Consider the following 14,101-nt stretch of genomic DNA (forward strand, 5'->3'; position numbering starts at 1 on the left):
GACTTCTCCATGGGGCCTTCGCCTTCTTCAAAAATCTTGCATTGGATAAAGCGGCACTTTGACTCCAAGTATGCCAATGGTAGACTTCTCCACTTCTACTGAGGTGCACATTTCATGCACCAGTAGTTTGCTGGACCTCGGCAAACTCTCAGAGAGAGCAGTCTTGTTTTTTCGGGACGTGTATCTCCTACTCATCGTCAGTTGTAGCGTCTTCCCCAGCCGGGTAGCATGCAAATGACCATGCCACATACGGAGCTCTGTAGTTCACATCTTTATTCTTCAGAATGCATCCATTAACAGCATGGACTGCGTTATAAATGTTATTAACCACACTGAGACACACCCAATCGATTATGTTGTTCTCCTACGCAGTCCATCTGAGATCAGAAGGGTCCTGTCATTCATATTCACAAGACACTACAGCCTTCTTTTTCCCATATAGAGCAATAAGCTGATTGACCACTCCCATGTCTATAGGGGAATGACCCTATTGTTGCCATTACCTCCAAGGTGTCTGATGTAAAACCCAAAAGAAGGGTTGTAGGGTCTGCCAGAATTGGGTAGCATAAGATCCCAATGATATGTGGCACTTACCCACAAAAAGACCTCGCGCCTCCCGCTCAGTGGGAGATGCAGCGCTGAGTGTTTGGGGCATGAGGGGGCAAGCAGCAAGGACTACCAGCCCCATTGGGGGCAGCCAGCGACGCCCATAGCCCTCCATTTTTGCCCGTAGCGCTCATAAGCAATACGTCACCGCCATCCCGTGAGATGTGCGCGGGCGGGCGCCGGGCTAAGCCCGGGCAAAGGGCGGGCCATCTGTGGCCGTCGGAGGCTGAAGCAGGCCGGGCCGGGCTTACCCTCTAACAGCGGCATAATGGGTAAGCGGAAACATCTGTGCAGTAATGACCAGGGGGGTGTAAAAGGCAAGGTTCCTCGAAAATCCCCCACTATTATATCCTATCTAGCCTTGGCGGATGGCGCACTAAAAGATGTAGGGCCAGATGTAGGAGCCCTAATACCAGTCGGTAACGGCCGGACCGGTATTATGTTTTTCTGATGTAGGGGCCTATATTTTACCGATTCTGTAAATTTACTGAATCAGTAAATTTACAGAATCAATACAATACGGAATCGGTATATTTACCGATTCGGTAAATCCATATGTAGCTGGCACTCCTAAGAGTGCCACAGGCCCTTAAAAGTCGGTATTTTACCACACAATCCTATTGTGTGGTAAAATACCAAATTCAGGTGTGCATGAACATCTGTACATGCACTCCTGTGCAATGTGACACACAGACATGCCCTTAGGGCATGTATGTGTGCCACATGGCACACAAGCCTGTACTTGGGGTGCCAGAGGGTGTCAAAGTGACACCCCCTGCACCCTTGCAGGATTCGGTATTTACCGATTCGGTAAATACCGAATCGGTATTGCCCATTGATTCCTATGGGCTTCAAGGCCCATAGGAATCAATGGGCAATACCGATTTGGTATTTACCGAATCGGTAAATACCGAATGTTACAGATTCGGTAAATTAGATTTTTGATTTACCTACATCTGCCTCCTTCTAATTTACTGATTCATAAATACCGAATCGGTAAAATTCGGTATTTGTGAGTCGGTAAATTAGATTTACCTACATCTAGCCCGAAATCGCTAACGCAGAAAAGGAACTTCGCTTGGATCCCAAAGAGGGTGAGGGGAACGATGATGTCAACAACTCGGTACTCAGCATTCCCATACCCTTGGAACCCAGAGTTGTGGTCTTGAAAGCGCCTTTAATATCCGCCATGGAATCCCCAACACAAGACGCTATCCAGAGGGAGGCAATAACGGTGTCCAGTGAAGTACTGCTATCTGCAGGGAGTGAGGATATATGGGTCAAGGACCCAGAGCAAAAGGGAGAAAAGACTCCTCTAAGGAAAAACTCTAAACCTGATAAAGGACACAAAAGGGGTAAACCAAAAAATGATACAATTGTAAATGCTGACAATGATGATCTGATCCGGAATATGGTAGAGGAGATTGTTAGCACCCGGATGGAAGCGGTACTTACAAGTGTAGCCCAAGATATTATAGACACTTTAAATACCTGTGTGGCAGGCATCCTTAAAAAATGTGCCCGTTTAGACTGTTTTTTAAATAAGTGGGAGTCTCAAAGCGGCTGTTCTAACCTAATTGATGACCATAACATGCAGCCAGATTTGGGTTTGCCTGTGGGGTTAGTCTCAAAGGAGGGTGATCCACAAACATTTATAAGTGAAATTACAGCATCTAGCGCACTTGATCCACATGCATTTATAAGTGAAAGGAGAGCACCTAGCGGGCTTGTGAGCAAGGGGGTTAATCAAGGATCACCAGGTGGAGGGATCCGTTTGTCTGGCTGAGCGAAGCCTATTGAGGCTAGGCCCTCTGCTATACAACCCGCGCAGATTTTAGGGAACCCACCAATTTCTAAAATCTGTGCTCGCCTAAACAACTTGTAAATTGAATCTACCTCCTGAGGCAGCCCCTTTGTCCATGGTCCTTGTAAAGGTCCATATAATCAATAGAGAATAGACACTTGTAACCACGTTACAGATAGACTTTATGGATCACCCTCATAAACGCTATGTTACTTTTGCGGTTTATATCGTTTTTCCGCCCCACATATGCATTATGGCATTATCATTGGGTGTTCCAAATTTGTGCTGTATGCCAGCCTCAAGCCTGAGGCAATCTCTGGTGTAGCGTGGTAGTGTCCAGAGATAAAAGTGGACCCCCAAAAGTGGAAGGATATATTCACATAAAGTTTAAACCAGGTGAGAGTTTGTTTTAATTGTCAAGTGAGAATTTTTGTAGTTAAAAAGCAAGGGGTATAATAGAAGATCGTGATAATGGATCTCTTAATATCACTTCAGAAAAGGTCGACATGTTTCTGTCCCATCTTGCCCAGCCGGGTCTGAGGGACATTTGTCAGGACAAACACACAGAATTAAAAATATAATTCACACAATTTGTGTGGTATATAGTGGTTTTTTACCACTCTGTCTCCAAATAGGTATGTTGTACCTGTAATGAAAAGAAACATAAAGAAGCATTGGGGTACAGATGTAGCACTCATCAATAATACTCTTTTGGAGGTGTATAATAAAAATGCATCATTATTGCATTAATGCGGATTGAAAAAGATCGTGCTTGTGAAGACAATCCTGTTGTGCTGGGAAGGAGGTGACATTTAGAAGTAACTCATTGTTTTTATTAGTCAATTGAGGGGATGAAAGAAGTACTTTAACTTCAATCTCTGGCTCACTTAATTCATAATCACTGTAATCGTTTTTTTTTAAAGGGTTAAATTATCTGGCTAACTCGCTAGGGAAACGCTGTGGTGACTACTGATGTTTAGCTACATCATATCAGATGTAAAAGATCGAGGTGTCCTGAATAAACGTATAATTACCTGAAATGGAATGTAACCACGTTTTAACAGGAGCGCAGGATTTTCTGGTCCTAAGCTAAAAGGGAAGAGATGTACAAAGCGAGTTTTAACTTTACCGTATTAATCCTAGAGAGTCTCAATCCGGAGTTGGTAACCGATAGTCTCACCCGCACTGTGGAACTGCTCCGTATCTGGTACGTGTTTTTTGTTTGGAAGTAGAAAGAGGACTACGGTGATTGATAAAGTTTTACAATTACAATCTATTCTCGAGTATGTGGAATCCGGCAGGTATTTATCCGTATTGTGTAACTGAAATCTAATCAAGGGGTAATTATAAACGATCAAATTTCAAAAATAGAAATGTTTACATTTTGTGGATTAACCCCTTCGATGCGGCCGCGATTCCCCTGGTGTGCTGTAAACAGCACAAACAGGGGCGGGCCATGACGAACCCCAGCCGTCATCAGCACACGAGCACCGTAGTGCATGACGGCTGGGGTTCGTCATGAGCATGGAAGGGGTTAAAATCGTCCATCTGTTCAGATATTTAGATCACAATTGTGATACATAAGGGCATTCTAATACTACTTAAATTGGCTCATATATCTAGAGAATGGTTTTGTGAACATTATCGATATCAGAGTTTACAGTGCTTAGAGCTAGAGAGAGGACTAAGGTTTTGGTAATACCCTCTTAGTGATAAAACAGATCTTATTGGAAACCATATTTAGTGAAATTCTAAAGACAAAATATGTCCAAAAAACGACAACATATTATAAAATATGTCGTTAATGCAAGTAATGTTTACTCATGGGCTAGTCAATATTCTATTGTAGTGTGGTTATTGGCTGATAGGGGATGGAGGAATGGAGCTCTATCTCTGTCAGCACGATTTTTTTTGTACTCACAAATGTATGTTATAAACAATTAGGAAAAACTTCTTAGGTGTCTTCTATTTTGTCCATGGTTAGTGTGGTCATTACATAAGCTGTGGGTACATATTGTTAGGATCATTTCGACAAATTAATGACTGTTAGGGTTGATAATCAGTCGATCAGGACTTTTTGGACTCTTCTCGTTGGGCAAAATGGACTCAATGATAATATACCTTGGCATCAATTTGCCCAATGAGAAGAGTCCAAAAAGTCCTGATCAACTGATCATCAACCCTAACAGTCATTAATTTGTCTAAATGATCCTAACAATATGTACCCACAGCTTATGTAATGACCACACTAACCATGGACAAAATAGAAGACACCTAAGAAGTTTGTCCCAAGTGTTTATAACATACATTTGTGAGTACTAAAAAGTTAGATCATTTACCCAGCCAGACTGGGGCTGGGACGGAAGTATAACCAGCCAGAAGGCATTCCATTTCAAGTCGAAGATTGAAAGCCCTGAGGAAGTCGTGGGTTCTTGTCCCGAACGACGAAACACGTGTTGGCTGGATTCTGAACAAGACACAAATATTAAAGCATCCTATATATTATTGGGCTCATCTGGAATCTAAAAATGTTTCCTTGTGATAATGTGTACATTGGTGTGCTAGGGCTTTGCATGAAGTTACAACTTATCGATGTGGGAAAGGTGGTAAAAGTATACACTTGTACCCGAGCTATGCATATTCACTAGCAAAGATCACATTGGATTGTCTACACTGACCGCTTTTGATATTTTATGCTGAAAGAAGTGAGAGACAGGGTAGTCATCTTAGTGTTTTCCACAAGAGCAGACCTATGCCTTTGCTTGTGTGGCTTTATGCTACTAGACTTGATGGAGTGCCTTCTACTGAAGACTCCGACAGCTGACACCTTTCTGATTTCATCCCAATCAAATGCTTCTTAGCTTAGGGTTGCCCCCTTTTAAGGTAGTGCAGGGAGAGATAAATTGATCATGTTTACTTTGGAGAACCATCTGATGAAATTCAATACTCAATTCCTTTTCCTGATCGTCTGCATTATTGTCATAGAGTTACTCGTCTGCTTTGTTTTATATCAGGTAAATCTCTTCAGGAGATTTGGCCTTATCTTGGTCTTTCTGTACTTTTATACGATTAAGTTAAGATTGGTCTACATTGATTGTTTCTAAATGTATATATAAACCCTACTAAACTCAGATAAAGTTGTCAGGTGGATTATTGTGTGGCCAAATGGGTTGCACTGAAATGAGATGTTAACATGTGATAGTTTCTCCATTTACCTCTCGTGCTGTTAGAGATCGCACCTCTGGAGATAAATGTTTGGCTGGACCCAAGCTCAAACAGCTGCTAGCATTATCAGATGGTCAGCTCTTGAAGTAAATGGAGTTAGAACCTAACCTAGAATAATCTGGACCCCAACCCCAGTGACCCTAGTCCAGAATTCAGGATTGAGACATGGAAAATAGATGGAGTTCCAGTGGCGTGTGTTTAAACAGCAAAAGCGAAGGAGTGAGTATCAGTAGGGACGTGTGTTTGAGTATTATGCTTAGCTTGTGGTACAATACTGATTGTGTGATGTCTGGTGGAGATATTGTGAGAGTAGTGTGAATGTGGTGCTAAAATGAAGAAGTTATTAAAGCTGTTATTGGGTTTAACGTGGCCTAAGATCCCAGGACCTTATAAAGGTGCAGAAGAGACTGTGTTGTAATTGTCTGCTAGGGTTGGGTGGGGTTTGTCGTGAGACGTAATCGACGGCCGAATTGAGATAGGAAACCTTTGTATGCAAGATATAGTTATATTTAGTGTGGTGAACCTTTTGCGCAGAAGGGAATTATTCTGATTTAAGTGACTTGCCTCTGGCCGAGGTTTCATTTGTGAATATGAAATCTTTAAATCAGTGATTCCTTTGATTCTTCTAGTGTAGCAGACAATTGCTAGTTAATGTTTTATTATAAACAGAAGTGAAAAAGATAGAGAGTGTGACAAAGATTGTGAAGGAGGGTGGACTGCTGCGAGGAGTGAGAGTGATGTCCGAGCGTGCCATGGTGGGATAGGTCAGTTGGTGTAACCTCGCGCTGGGGTTCATTGAAATTGTCTCTTGGATACTGAGCTGCTATTGGTAATTGTTTAATTTGGATTAAATTTAAATTGTTGACATAAAAAGGTTGAAAAATGTGATATTTTAGAGCAATAAGATATGTTACGAGGAGATGTAGGTGTGCCTACTAGAATTAGCAGGGAAGCTTCACCGTAGGGCAAGCCAACTCATTATATGGTGACAGAAGTAGGGCTCCATACTATTAAATGGCTTAAGAATTGGCACAATATGACAGAGAAAGAAGGTAGATTGGTGTTTTCATACTACAGTTCTTTCAATTTGAGAATAATTTATCATTTGAGAGGGATATTTTGCCATGAAAACATTATCTAGACCTACACAGTTTGAAGTGCTTAATGCATGGGAATGTTAAGTGCATACAAAACAAATAGACCAATATCAAGGGAGGATGAAGAAAACAAGGCTTGCATACCCAGACGCGAGATCGGATGATCAACAGAGGAGGTGGAGAGTAGACATGATTGAGGGAGAAAGGAAAAGAAAAAGGAGGGAGAGAGAGAGAAATGCAGACCGTGACAGTGATGCAAGGACAGCCTTTTGGATGGACTGTTGGCTGAACGTCCACCCCATATAATCAGACACATATGGAAAGGGGTGCAACACAAGTTTTACTGGTAGTTCTGGAAGTGCTGCAGCACAGGTTACTTCTAGTCCTGGAGTTGTAGGTGTTATATCAACTTGCACAACATAAACTATAGCAGGAGGGAATATGGGAAATTGTAAAACAAAGGGACACTGGGTTCCATATTACATTTAGTGAATCCCAGGTTTATTTATTTATGAACTGTGCGATTACTTAAAATCATTACAGTATAGAACAATACAGTTTGGTTCAATAAAATACAGTAAAATGCAGTAAAAAGCCCCCCCCCCCGCTCGGTATACACTGGTCTGGCCCATTAGTACCGATATTTGTTCTCGGTGCGGACTATGTACACTGGTGCTATACATTATTAAAGGAATTAAAAATTTAGAGTCAACGTGAGACCTCGCTTACTAGAGTCTGGAGGGAGTATATAAGTTTGACATCCTCAGTTGCACTGTGGACTACATTGGGCCCAGGGTCGGCACCGGTTGGATACCTCTGACTGATGGAACCCTTTTCTTTTCGGCGGGTCCCTGTATTATCTATGGATTGCCAACTTTGGGACGGCGGGTCACAGGGCTCTTCGGGATGGTATCCTTTAATTGGTCTTCGAGTGCCATTTTAATTTGATGGATGAACTTGCCTATCCTAGCTAGTAAACATGTTGTGGTTTCAGAGAAACACCAATCCGAGGCCTCTTTGCAAGTTCTGTGGCCCAAAATGCGTAGTGCCGGACGTAGCGGACGCTGTCGGCCGCTGGCCAGCTTGGTACAGCAACATAGCAAGTGTAGCCAGGATTCTCTGCGATAATTGCAAAGTCGGCAGGCAGTGGCTCCGTCCGGGCGTGCCCAGCGTGGATTGAAGTCCGTTATCCTGAGGGCCAAGAGGCGCATAAACAGAATTTTCTGTCTTGCTTCGGTTGTTAGTGAGTCTTGTAAGTATGGTTGAGGTTTACCGGGAGTGTAGGACTTGTCCAGGGCCAACGTTAGTGGGTTGGGCCGGAGCGAGGAAAGGTCTAGCTCAAAGGAAATGGACTGGACTTGGCGCTTGACGGCTTTTGCCCAGGCGGAATATGGAATTTCGTGTAAGTGCAGACTCCGCCCCTCGATCTTCAGAAGTTCAATGGCTAGTTCCACCTGGGCTTTCCATGGCGAGCCTGCTTCGCCAAAGATGGTTTTTAGCGCATGCTTTAAGGTGTTTTCGGGCGACTTCAGAACTCTGATGTAGTATTTTAGCAATTCCCCCAATAGTATCAGTTCAGGACGTTTCAGGCCTATTTCCAGTCTCACCCTGTTGTTCCTGGCCTGTTTGGGGGCCCGTAGCACCATCTTGTATGCTTTCACCTGTGCTGCTTGGACCACTTTCACAAAAGCCCCTGGGTAGGCTATATGGCCGTACGTGATATCGGGGATCAATTTGGCCCTGAGTACTGTCAGCATCGGATATGCAGAGGGACTGTCCAGGCTGTAGCTTAGACGTCTTAGAGATGTAATTATTTTGTTGATTTTTGGTTTAAGCGCCTTCAGATGTTTGACTGCGGTGGCCCTCTCTGATACCCATGTGCCCAGATAGTTGTAGGATGGGGCCGTGGTGATTCGGTGTTCCCCCAGAGACCATGAAAATTTAGTTTTGTGTGGATATTTACCAAAGATTATTATCTTGGTCTTGCTCACATTAATATGTAACTCGTTCTCCTTGTTGTACGTCGCAAGACTGTTTAAGGCTCTTTGGAGGCCTACCCTGGTGTGGTCCATAATTACTGTGTCATCTGCGTACTGGAGCGTGCCCAGAACCAGCTTCCCCAGTCTGGGCGGTGCTAGGTTGGCATCTTTCAGGGCATGCCCCATGTCTGCAGTGTACAGGTTGAAAAGCAGGGGGGCCAGAACACACCCCTGCTTTAATCCAGAGTCAGTGGAAATTCTTGTGGTTACAGAGGTGGCGCTTAGTTTCACCTGAACCCAGGTCCCCTCGTAAAGTGCTTTTATGGCCTTTAGAAGATCTCTAGGGATCCCCCAAGACTCTAGTTTTGCCCAGAGCCGGCATCTGTTCACACGGTCGAAGGCCGTTGAGTAGTCTATAAAGCAACAGAACAGGGGCAGCTTATTCCGCATGTTGGCCTTCTGAGCGAGGTACGAGAGCGCTATGATGTTGTCCAGCGTGGAACAGTTAGCCCTGAAGCCGGTCTGTGAGGGCGGGAGTATGCCGTTCTTATCCACCCAAGTTTCCAGGTCCTTAAGTAGCAGGCGGGCATAGATCTTGGCTTCAATGTCAAGAAGGGCTATCAGTCTGTAATTAGCCGGATTCGAGTGGTCACCTTTTTTGTGGATAGGAAAGAGAATTGAGCCTTTCCAGGAGAATGGCAGGGTTGCAGTTGCGAATGCGTGGTTAAATAGAGGAGTAAGTTTGGAAGCGAAGAATGCAGGATCTTTCTTAAAGACCTGTGCGGGGATTCCGTTAGGGCCTGGGGCACCGTCGGGTCTGATGGCTTTGATATATTTTGCTATCTTCGCCTCCGAGAATTTTCCAGGTACGGGCGGACATGAGACATCGTTCAAGGCACTTTCAGGGCTGATGGTAGCTGCTGCCGCCTTGGGCCACCCGGTTGTACCGTGAGACGTTCGATTTGACTCACTAGTATACAGCCCCTTTGCATATTGTTCCCATACTTTTCCTCCAACACTGTTAACCTTATGTACACCACCTGATGACAGGCTGTTGATGTAGCGCCAGAGCTTGCTATTATCTTTGCCTTTAATTATGGAAAACACTGTCAGCCAATTCTGTTCGATCCGTTTTCTTTTCAGATCCCAGATGTTCTTTTTGTACTTGGCTCGCAGAACGGCAATGGGGAGCCCCCCTGGCAGGTGGATACCTTTCTTTTTTGCTCTCACTGCCTTGTTGAGTGCATGCTTGGCAAGCTTAAGACTGTGGGTTTTTTGGTGACCTGGGATGAGATTTTTTTGTCCGTTTCTTGATCGGTGGGTATTGCCCAGGCTTATCAGTAAGTCATTGGTCAATGTTTCCCATAGGTGTAATATACATTCACTTTCTTGTGGCCATGGTACTGTTGCCCTGTTAGCTATGAATGCATTAAGACTGTGGCTAAGATTGGTCGACCATTTTATTCTTTTAAGGACTAAATGGTGTTCTTCGCATGTTGTCATACCAATTACGGCGTAGGAGTCCGCCTGTTCTCGTGTCAGGTTGAATGTGACACGAAGGGGTCTATGGTCGCTTTCGACTCGGTCGTCCACAGTGAAGTTGCAAAGTTTGTTAGCCAGTCCTGCATTGATGAAGATATAGTCTATAGTGGAGACATTTCTGAAGGTCGGATAGGCAGACCATGCGGGGTAGCGCATTTTTTGTATCCCGTGGGTGGATTGCAAGTTGTAATTTGCTAAAAGTTCAATCAGTTGGGCTGACTTCCTGCTGGGTGGTTTCATGGGTAGCAGATCCAGGCCTCTCAGGTTAAAGTCACCGACTATGATTACATCATAGTGCAAGCGGCTTATTAGTAGATCTTCCAGGGCGGTGGTGAATGATTCCAAGCCGTGTGGAGAGTGAAGTTTTGCAGGGTTGAGATAACAGTTGATTAATACAAGCGGTCGGGTTGTTTGGTCCGCTCTCAGTCCTTCTATTGAGATAGCTTGTAGGTCCGGTGGCTCCAGAGATAGTTCTTTTATTTTTAATTTGCAGGCGTGGCTTACAAAGATTGAGAGACCCCCTGACGGGCGACCAAAGATCGTCCTTTTGGTTGCTGGTTTGAAATATTCGTGGTAGCCAGCGATTGGTGAAGTGGTCCTTGCCCAGGTCTCCTGGATACATAGTATGTCCCCCAGTGCGAGATAGTCATGGGTGGCTGTAACCCTGCGGATGTTATTTAACCCTGCAATGTTCCATGAGATGATGCTAAGGTTGCGATCCTGGCCTCTTGGTGGGCGTACGCGACTGATGTTTACGTATGTGTGGGGGGGGGTTAGGAGCCCCGTCTCCATGTGTCCTCCGAAAGGGCTGGTCCTTGCTGAGGTCGTTGCACGATACGCTGTTTTTCTTTTAGCAAGAGTTTTATTTTTAGCGGGGATCTTGGCCTCCCGGCTTTCAGTCCCCCGTCAGAACACGTGGAATTTGTGCCTTTGAGAACAGAGATGGCATGTTGTAGACCATAGTGTGGTCTGAGGACGTGCGGGTATTTTGGAACCCTGGGGGCGGTGACTTCTATACCCCATTCTGCCAGTTGGGATGATTCTTGGAGGACAGCTTTTTGGGCTTGCTGGTTTGCTAGTCCGACTATGGTGGAATCACCGTGAGTATCTGTGTCCAGGCTCTTGAACTTCACCCACTCGATCATCCCCAAGGTGATGTGTGCCAGGGGTTCAATGTGGCCGAAGAGTCGTACGATATTGGACCTGTTCAGGATGTCGAAGGAGTCCATGGCTGTAAATCTGGGGGTGAACAACAGCTCGTAAGTTTTTAGTGGTTTGTTATTTTCTGAGGAGCGCCATTGTGCCCCTTCACCGGGGGACACGTGCCTCTGATGAAATGGGTGTGCAATGATTGCGTGACGGTCACCTGGGCACTGTCTGTCGGAGTTCGTGTTTGGGGGGCTTGCCTCTCTTGACAGTCCTTGCCACTCATCATTGATAGCGTTCGGGGGAGGGAGGTTGTTGTATATAGCTCCTAGTTGCTGGCTACCTGGTACCTTGGTAGGAGGACCTACCAGAGAAGGCAGTCCCAGCTGCGCTCCCAAATACGAAGGGTGGGTTGATTCTGTCTTATGTTGGGGGACCCAGCCAGATGGATCATTGGCGCTGGAAGGACCTCCGGAAACCACTAGTGAGGGCCGTGGAAGATCCACCGCATTACTGGGGCCCTCCGGAGCAGGGATTGAGTGTCTAGGGGTCTCACTAGGGACAAGTGGTGCGTCACTGGGCTTGACAGACTTCAGTGCACGGTTTGAGGTGAAGATAGGAAAGGGTGTTTTAAATGTACTTTCAGTTATGGTGGCGCCAGAAGTTATTGTGGCTGATGGTATGATCCTGCTTTTAGTTTTAAGTTTCTTTAGTTGTTTCTTAAGTCTTTTTTTTGCTCTCTGTGAAAGCGGACCGTTTGCACCAGCCGATGCGCAGTTGGCCTGTTCCGAGAGAGGAATGCTGACGGATGAATCGTCGCTTTCGGTTTCAGGCTCCAAAACCTCAAAGTCCCCGCTTCCTTGTTCTGGCATGGTGAGCTTGCTACATGGCACTGCCAGCGAACCTTTTGATGAGCTGGTGACCGTGGTGCAGGGATCATTCATTACTTCATGCACTCTCGTCAAAGCTGGTGGCTTATGCGCCAACTGTGTTAGAGGGGGCCTCTCTCCAAGGCCCTTGGCTAATGAGAGCATATCTTTTAGAACTTCGGGTAGGCTTGCCCATTTTTCTATAATGGCGGCTCCCAAGTTGATATTGGCCGCATGGGTTTCAAATAGCACCTCTAACTTTGCTAGTTTGTCGTCTTGGCGCACTAAGTGCTGGGCAATTGAGTGCAGGAGGTCAACTTGAACCTCCATCTTTGTTGACTGCCATAATAAGGCCCTAGCCATGGTGTCTTGCACTTCTCTTATTATGGACAGGTTTACTTCTTTGACCATGACCTCATCGCCTGAGTCTTGATGTTGTGTTAGGCTCAAGGGGCTCCGTGCCTCCGTCTGCTGCGGATGCCTGGGGTTAATTCTGGCGGAGTATATGGGGGTGTTTTCTAATGTCCGCTCTATTGAGTGTTCTAGTTTTTGCAAGAACGATGCCGTTAGCGCGGCCTTACCCGGAGTGGTTGTCTCCGTTGTTGCCCGGGGTGTCACAGGCGTGCACAGGTGCGCTGCCTTGCCCGGAGTGGTCATCTCCGTTGTTGCCCGGGGTGTCACAGGCGTACACAGGTGTGTCCCAGGGCTCGTTGGGGGAGAGGGTGCGGTGCCCGTGTTTTGCTTTGCGCTACCTGTCTCCTCCTGTACACCCTCTGTGATGCTCCTGTGAACTTCTGCTAGGATCCTTAACGGGCTTTTCGCTCTGGCAGTGGAATGAAGTAGGGCTACCTGGCTCCGGACATCTTCCAGGCTTTGGGCCTTTCCGGAGTCTGCAGGGTCGCAAGAGTAACTGCAAGGATGATCTTGCTGCGATATTGGCAACCACAGTGTACCACTGCCCTCGGGTCCTTGTATACTCCTGTCCATGGTTATCGGGCCACTGGGGGCCTGGAAGAATTGGGTGATGAGACCCTGTGGGAGGAAGTTGCCCTGGACTGAGTCCTGAACCTTTTGGAGGTTTGCACCTTTAGTGCTCCTAGTGGTCCTTCTTAATACCGTATTTTCAGGGTTAGCCTCTGCCCCCACCACCTCCTCCTCCTCCTTCGTGCTCAGCTTGATTTTTTTAGGCATCATCCTTTGAGTGCCTTTAGACACTGTGAGCTGGGGCTGTGTGATGTGTAGTGTGGGAGGGTGAAAGGGTCCGCTTACTTGTGATCCTGGTTATTGAGGTGGCTGCCCTGTGGGAGCCTTTAGCTTATTGAGCTTGTTGTGTGAGCTTAGGGAGAGTTAATAGCTCTCCTCATAAGCCGTGCTATACTGGGCTGTCTCTTTTACAGGGGGGAGGGCGGCTGCAAGCGGAGCACACAGGGTGACCGCGGGCTGGGAGACCTAGTCAAGCAGCCCCTTGGTCCGCACCCTCGGCTCTTACTTTGCAGCTGCCTCTAATGGCTGCCGCGCTTGCCACTGCCACTTACCTCCACGCTGGCTACTCGGTTAGCCTCCGAAACTCCAGGCTCCGGGCTCTCCGGATGCCCCGGTTCACGCTCCGGTTCACACACCGGAAAGTTCCAAAAGACCAAACTATGGATGCTGAGGCCCTTGCACGTCCCGCTCGCAGCTCTGTTACTGGCTTCCAGGCTTTGCGTCCACAGCTCAGAGATGGTGCAGAGATAGCTAATCCCGCTAACAGTAGGTCACCGGGACAGCACAGATTCCCTTGTTCTGCCCTCGCTGAGGTCGGATACCAGGAGCTACCAGGAGCAACAGGGAGCC

The 14,101-nt window shown here is 46.3% G+C and overlaps 1 pseudogene across 1 annotated transcript in view; it reads right to left on the reverse strand.

Moving 5' to 3' along the window:
* The window catches only part of LOC147732626 (nicotinamide N-methyltransferase-like), a 170,856-nt pseudogene that overhangs the window by 26,311 nt on the left and 130,444 nt on the right, over positions 1 to 14,101 (reverse strand). Inside the window, exon 3 of the transcript XR_015308480.1 lies at positions 10,148 to 10,152. The product of XR_015308480.1 is annotated as a nicotinamide N-methyltransferase-like (transcript). The remainder of the gene's footprint in view (positions 1 to 10,147; positions 10,153 to 14,101) is intronic.

Source organism: Lissotriton vulgaris, chromosome 2_1 (genome assembly GCF_964263255.1).
Source record: "Lissotriton vulgaris chromosome 2_1, aLisVul1.2, whole genome shotgun sequence".
Taxonomy (NCBI): domain Eukaryota; kingdom Metazoa; phylum Chordata; class Amphibia; order Caudata; family Salamandridae; genus Lissotriton; species Lissotriton vulgaris.